Below are 7,054 nucleotides of genomic sequence, written 5' to 3'. Positions count from 1 at the left end.
AAAAGCATGACAGCTAATAGAGGATTTGCTCTTGATTGGCTGAGCCACCAACAGAAAGGCTATCTCGTGCATTAGAGAAGGAGAACTAAGACACAGGAGCAGCTCCTCAGGGGAGAAGATTTGGAATCATTAAAATTGTATCAAGAGTGTGATATCAGGATGGGGAACATGCTGGAATGTGCATTCATAGTCTTGTGGCTTCAGCTTGGCTGTAAGTTGGAGGTTAAGAGATGAGAACCATAAGGGCACATTTATCCAAAGCTGGAGAGAAGAGAGAGAGGGGTGTAGTCTCAGCTTATCCCAGGTTTCTTGTTGGAATTTTTCAAAACTGCTGAACTGAAAGCTTTGTTTCATTTCTGATTTTGTTTTCCTGAACAGGGTTGAGGGGAGAAGACAAGGTGGAGCAGAGTCCTCAGACCCTGAAAATCCAGGAGGGAGACAGTCTCATCCTCAACTGCAGCTACACGGTCAGCAATTTTAACGGGCTACTGTGGTATAGACAGGATCCTGGGAAGGGACCCGAACTTCTCTTCGCTCTTTACTCAGTTGGGGACGAAAAGCAGAATGAAAGACTAAGAGCCACCTTGTTAAAGAAGGGAAGCTTTCTGCACATTGCAGCCCCTAAACCTGAAGACTCAGCCACTTACCTCTGTGCTGTGGAGACACAGTGCTCCCCAGGCACCTGCAGCCTGTACACAAACCCTGCAGCTGGGGCTCTGGAATCAGGGCATCTTTGGTGTTTTCCTTCTTCGATGAAGTAGTTGCTTAGCACCCAGAACCTCTTTCCAAGTAGTCCTATGGAGAATGAAATCTTGTGACACAGCCAGACAGCAGAGATTACTGTTCATTCTGTCCAGGATCCTGAGTGATACTGGTATTCAACTTTGTCTTTCATTAAAATGTTTAGGTCAGATTTTGGTATCAAGATTATAATAGTTCATTAGGTAAGTTGCAACTTATGGCTCCTTTTCTATCTATAGAAGAATTTGTACAGGGTTTTTAATAATTTTTTTTTAATTTTCCGAAAGTTCACTAGTGAGCCATCTAAGCATAGTTTCACTTATGGGAGAAACTTAATAATCCTTCAATTATGGATTCAGTTACTTTAACGGGTAAGGGGTTCTTTATATATTTGTTTTTTCTTGTGAAAGTTGGTCAATTTTGTTTCTCCTGCACATAGTTTATTATTTACTACCTTTACTTTCTTTTATTTATCTTGCTACTTTTTCTAGTTCTTTGAGTTGCAAGTTTGACTATTGATTCTCAACAGTTCTTCTTTCCTAACAAATATAATATAAATCCATAAATTTGCCTCTAATTACAAATATTCCTTGACTTCCAGTGGAGTTACATCCCAATAAACCCATCATAAGTTGAAAATATCTTAAGTCAAAAGTGCATTTAATACACCTAAACTCCGGACATCATAGCTTAGCCTAGCTTACCTTGAACGTACTCAGAACACTTACATTAGCCTACAGTTGGGCAAGATTATCTAACACAAAGCCTATATTATAATATGGTGCTGACTCTCTCATGTAATTTATTGAATACTGTACTGAAAACAAAAAGCAGAGTGGTTGTCTGAGTTCAGACCGGTTTTGTTTTGTTCTTTTTAACATCTTTATTGGAGTATAATTGCTTTACAATGGCGTGTTAGGTTCTGCTTTATAACAAAGTGAATCAGCTATACATATACATATATCCCCATATCTCCTACCTCTTGTGTCTCCCTCCCACCCTCCCTATCCCACCCCTCTAGGTGGTCACAAAGCACCGAGCTGATCTCCCTGTGCTATGCAGCTGCTTCCCACTAGCTATCTATTTTACGTTTGGTACTAGTGTGATGGTCCTTTACCCTTGTGATCCAGTGACTGGCTGGGAGCTGTCCAGCATCAAAAGAGAGCATCATACTAGCCCAGGAAAAGATCAAAATTCAAAATTTGAAGTGTGGTTTCTACTTAATGCATATCACTTTCATACCATCATAAAGTCAGAAAACCGTAAGTCAGGGACCTTCTGTACTGCTTTTGCTGTATCCCACATGTTTGGATATATCATATATTCATTAGTATTCAACTAAAATGTTTGGTAATTTCCATTTGAAGTGGGGATTTTATGTGCCATGATGATATTTCCAGGGACGTAAGATTGGCCAAATCCTGCCCTGCTCACCACTGGGAAGATTCCTGAGGATGCTTATATGTATTAGCTTAATACAAATGGAAAGTGAAGAAGGACTTTCAGCCGAACCAGGACCTGATTACCTCTAAAGCAGGAAAGGTGGGTTGAGGTTCAGGCCTAAGTGGAGTTTCCTTCTTCCTTCTGAATCCAGAAAAGCAAGCTCAGAATTCCTATAAGGATGAGTAGGAGAGATAGGCCACGCCTCAAACTGGCCAAGAGTTGACTTGATTTTCAAGTATCTGAGCTGAAAGAGAAAGAGAAAGAGGTAGCCAATCACAGCGTACTAAATTAGCTCTCCTTAGATTTGCTTATTATCACAGGTAGGCAAAGACTTAAAATGCAAGTGATATAAGCAGAGTGAGTGGAGATTTGAGTCCTACATTTTAAGTTAGACTAAGGACTAATTCCTACTCATAAATGGACTGCGAACAACAGAATCAACCCTCCTCACCCCTCCCGTGTGGGAGGGGAAGAGGCAAGGTCTACAAAGACGGAAAGCAGAAGTGGAAATTTCCTGATTTAGGGAAAGAGAGGTATTCTTTAATGCACACCAAATGGTTTTGTTTAATTTTAATCTTTTGGGTTTACAGCTTTAAAGTCTGCCCAATGTGTTCAGGGAAAGAGATCAGAGAATTATCATGGGATCCTTGTTTCCACCTGCCCTTATTTTGTCATTTGCATCATTACCACAATCATCTTTATTATCATTTATGGAACACTTACCATATGCCAAGTCCATTGCTAAGCACTTTACAACTCATTTTATAATCTAAAAACCGCAAAGTAATATTAACCCATCCTCAGTTGAGGAAACTGAGGCTTAAGAATGTTTAAAGATGAAGGGATTTCTGAGATAAAGTAAATGCTGCAGGCAATATAAGATGAGATTAAAAAATAAAAACTCCAGAGTTAACCAATTGGACAGTATTTGTCAAATTTTACTGTACATTTAAGAATCACATTTAGAAAAAATATGTCTTATTCTGATCAACAGATTCTGATTCAATAGGTCTGGCATGAGGTTGGGGGTTTACTTTTTTAGTGAGTTACTTGATGATTTTGGTTCAAGTGACTGGGAGATTTTACTCTGAAACACTCTGAAAAATATGGAAGACTGCTGAATTTCAGGAGGATGGATGATATGAAAATGTATGTGTTGTGTATTCACTTAGATGTTAGATGGTTAGAGAACCTCAGAACCCACCTGGGGACACCTAATGCACGTAACACCTTATTCTGATTAAACCATATCCTATTTTGATTAGTAAAAAAAATCTCTTTTTTAATGATAAACAAGGTAATGACTTTTGTTTTCAACAACAGCAAACAGAAATTTATCCATGGTTTAATGAATGGTGAGATTTGGTATAAAACTGATGTAAGTGCAAGTTTTTGTCACGTTAATGAGCTAGGCCAGCTGTTAGTGGAATGCCTTTTGTAACTGCAAGAACTCAAACGTGAAATGGAGAAAGTCTTAATTCTATGACAAGGGCTATTGTTATGATGATGGACGCTGTTGGATCAAAGATTTTTGTAAGTGTTTGTTGTTTATTTGTTTTCATTCTTTATTTTTAATTAAAAAACAAAACCTCTCTATATGTTAAAGGCCATGAGTCAGTTATTTCTTAATATTTCCTCCTCTGTTCTAAAGTTTAAATATATTATACTTCATAATTTTAATTAATCTTTTTACTCTTTCTGGATTCTTTACAACATTTAAAATTCATATTGAAGAAAGCAATTTACAACACTGATAAAATTTTGTTTATTGCAAAATATAGCACAATAATTATCTAACCTCTGCCTTCATAGTTCTCCTAATAATTTCCAGGAGAGACCACACTGATGACTTATAATTGTTTTATGACCGTGTTTAATCTTCGGCCATATCCTCACAGCCAGGCTTTGCTTTTCCTGTATCTGTGGTGACTTGGTTGGTGCAGGGCTTATTATTGAATTTTGTTCCTCAAGCTCATCTAATTGGTAAATATGAATTGATATTACTAATATTATTGGAATGTATTTAATTATAATATATATAAATTACACAATATAAAATATTGGACTATATATGTATATTTTTTTATTTTGTCTTAAGAATTAGAAACCTTTATTTAGAATCACTTATAGAATCAAAGAGATTTTTTTTCCATTTAGATGAATAAGATGTACTCTGGAGCATTTTTCATTGTCTCAAATTTGCCAGCTGGGACCCAGAACTAGGGACTAAGAGGCATTAAGCGTTCACCATTTTCCATTAAGAACAACTCACAGCCAGGCACTCTAGGATTTATGAAGAAGCAACTGTACAGACCCTGCAACCCCTGACCTTCACTTCTTTAGCTGATGTGAGGGATGGAGCAGTCAGGAGAAGAGTATCATCAGAGTGTTCCACTTTCCCCATGAGCCACTTCAGACATCGCTATCCTAAAATACTTGCTTTTAAAGACAGAGATCATCGGAGTAAAAAGGAAAACTGCATGGCATTCTGTCTTTGGATATCTGTTTCTGGAGCAGATTTTGATCTATTTTTGCATCTACTTAAGCAGAAGATGAGGAAATCAGAGAAGGATGGTACAGTGAAGGGGGGCAGCATTGGGGCTGCCTGGGTGTCTCCATGAGGCACGGTGAGGAGGAGTGAGTGCTGTGTCCCACAGGTGCCACCTCTGAAGGCAGCAGGCCTGAGTCATCAGCCAGTTCTCCACCAGGAAAAGGGGAGACAAGAGGCCATGGGGAGTGCTTCCTGAATGGGATCTGACAGGCAGGGGGAGATCCTGCCTTGAGGAGGCTCCTGAGGGTCCCCGGCTGCTCTCTCACAGGGATGCTCGCACATCGAGGCCATCAGTGGTTGGGCAGGAAAGCAGTGACACCCAAAGGTGCACACCAGTTAAATGAGAACGTGTCTGCCATTTTAAAAAAATTCTTCTTAACTTTTGTTTTTTCCCTAAACTCAAGGGAATCAGAACCAAAGACAAAAGGCAGAGGAAGAGAACAGAGCAAGCCATGCTGACCTTACTGCAGCCAGGAGTCAAGCCTCAGGTTCAAAGAGCAGAAGAGAGAAATGAAGATGGAAGTTTTAACCAGGGCTGCACTGAGATTTATTTAATACATGAAAGTGGCCCAGAGGTCTTGTGGTTTTCTTTCCAAGATGTCTCTAGGGGACAAGGTTCAATGTTCCTCTAGGACCCATCGATACTTATGCCTCCTGGCTTTACTCGGATACTCTCTCCTCTCCCCCTTGCTCCACTTAGAAAATGCTTATTTTGCCTCAGGTAGGCTAACTTGTATTATTTCAGTGTATCATCTCCTAAATCTGTAACTGATGCTTGTCCTTTGATTTGCCTATAGGACTAAAACTTTTGAAATAAAATGGTAAGCAAGGCAGCTTTATTTTTTTCCCAGCAGTACATCCTTTCCTTGAAGTGATGAGCTGAGAATCACCCATCTGCCTGAATGAAGGAAACATCATGTGGTTTTAAAAATGAAAAAAAGCAAAAACTCTGTAAATACTGCAACAATTGTCTTGTTACACACAGTGATCATTCTAAAAACTTAAATGACCAAAACTGTCCAATCTGTAACATGAGACGCACATCTAAGCTGTTCTCTTCCATTATCCGTACAGTAACTTTACAAAAGCTGGTAGGTGGACTTGCCTGGGATCTGGTGACGGCATTCATGTGTTTAGTCGCAAGAGGGGCCTGCTGTATCTCTGTCAGTAACGTCCCTGATCAGATGGGGAAAGAGTAGTTAGCTCACATGCAATATTGAAGTCATGTGGAAACTATGACAAATGATATATTTTATTCTCTTTGTTATAAGCAGAATAGTCTGGGCACAGCTTCCAAACATTCAATGATTCCTGGCCTTGTCCCAATCCATTATGAAAGGTTTTCTTGCTACTTCAAATGGGGTGACACACAAAGAAGTGGCTATGCAGATTTCCAGCTTAATTGATCCATTTCTGTCAATTTTTTCTAGGAACAAAGAAAAGTGTAATTTTTTTTCCAGTGGGAAGAGAATTATTTTTCCTCAATCTCTTTTAGTTCTCTTAAACTTGAGAAGGTAACTAGAAAACGTTTTCAAGTCTACTCCCCCTTCTTTCTTACAGTTTCTTTCCTTTTTGCCCTCCTTTCTCTCCTCCTGGCCAGTCCACTCTGTGTTGGGGCCGCTAGGCACATGCAGAGAATGGGGAAAGACCAGTTATGAACAGGGTTTGTGGAGCGTAAGGATGAGTGCCAGGTCTATTGTTTCCTTTATACCAAGACATGCCGTCTATAAATGCCCTCCTAGTAACACATGATCCCTAGAAACATTTTAGGAGACCAGAGAATCAGGCAACTTGGCTTCTAGGTTAGGATCTGACCTTAACCTTCTCAGTCACTTTGAGCACATCACCCTCTGTATCTGAGTCTCATTTACTCTTTCTTGTCATTTTTTTAAAAGTATTTCTTTTCTTTAAAATTTTTATGAATTTATTTATTTTATTTTTGGCTGTGTTGGGTGTTCGTTGCAGCGCACGGGCTTTCTCTAGTTGCGGAGAGCGGGAGCTACTCTTCGTTGCAGTGCGCGGGCTTCTCATTGCGGTGGCTTCTCTTGTGGAGCATGGGCTGTAGGGTGCCTGGGCTTCCGTAGTTGCGGCACAAGGGCTCAGTAGTTGTGGTCACGGGCTCTAGAGCGCAGGCTTAGTTGCTCTGTGGCATGTGGGATCTTCCCAGACCAGGGCTCGAACCCGTGTCCCCTGCATTGGCAGGCAGATTCTTAACCACTGCACCACCAGGGAAGCCCCATCTTTCTTGTCATTTAGAGAGACTTTCCCCCTCCTCTCAAGGCTGTATAAGACTTGGTGTTCTTCCTGAATAGGCCACAG

At 40.0% G+C, this 7,054-nt stretch overlaps 1 long non-coding RNA gene across 1 annotated transcript in view; it reads right to left on the bottom strand.

Annotated features, from left to right (window-relative positions):
• Window positions 1-726: 726 nt before the first annotated feature.
• The window catches only part of LOC309963032, a 94,667-nt gene continuing 88,339 nt past the window's right edge, over window positions 727-7,054 (bottom strand). Inside the window, exon 3 of the long non-coding RNA XR_014326277.1 lies at window positions 727-795. This is a non-coding gene — a long non-coding RNA (uncharacterized lncRNA). The remainder of the gene's footprint in view (window positions 796-7,054) is intronic.

The sequence above is a fragment of the Leucopleurus acutus genome, assembly GCF_964270905.1.
Source record: "Leucopleurus acutus genome assembly, chromosome: 1".
Classification (NCBI taxonomy): Eukaryota; Metazoa; Chordata; class Mammalia; order Artiodactyla; family Delphinidae; genus Leucopleurus; species Leucopleurus acutus.
The sequence above is the reverse complement of the archived record's forward strand: the minus strand, read 5'-3'. Positions and strand labels throughout refer to the sequence as shown.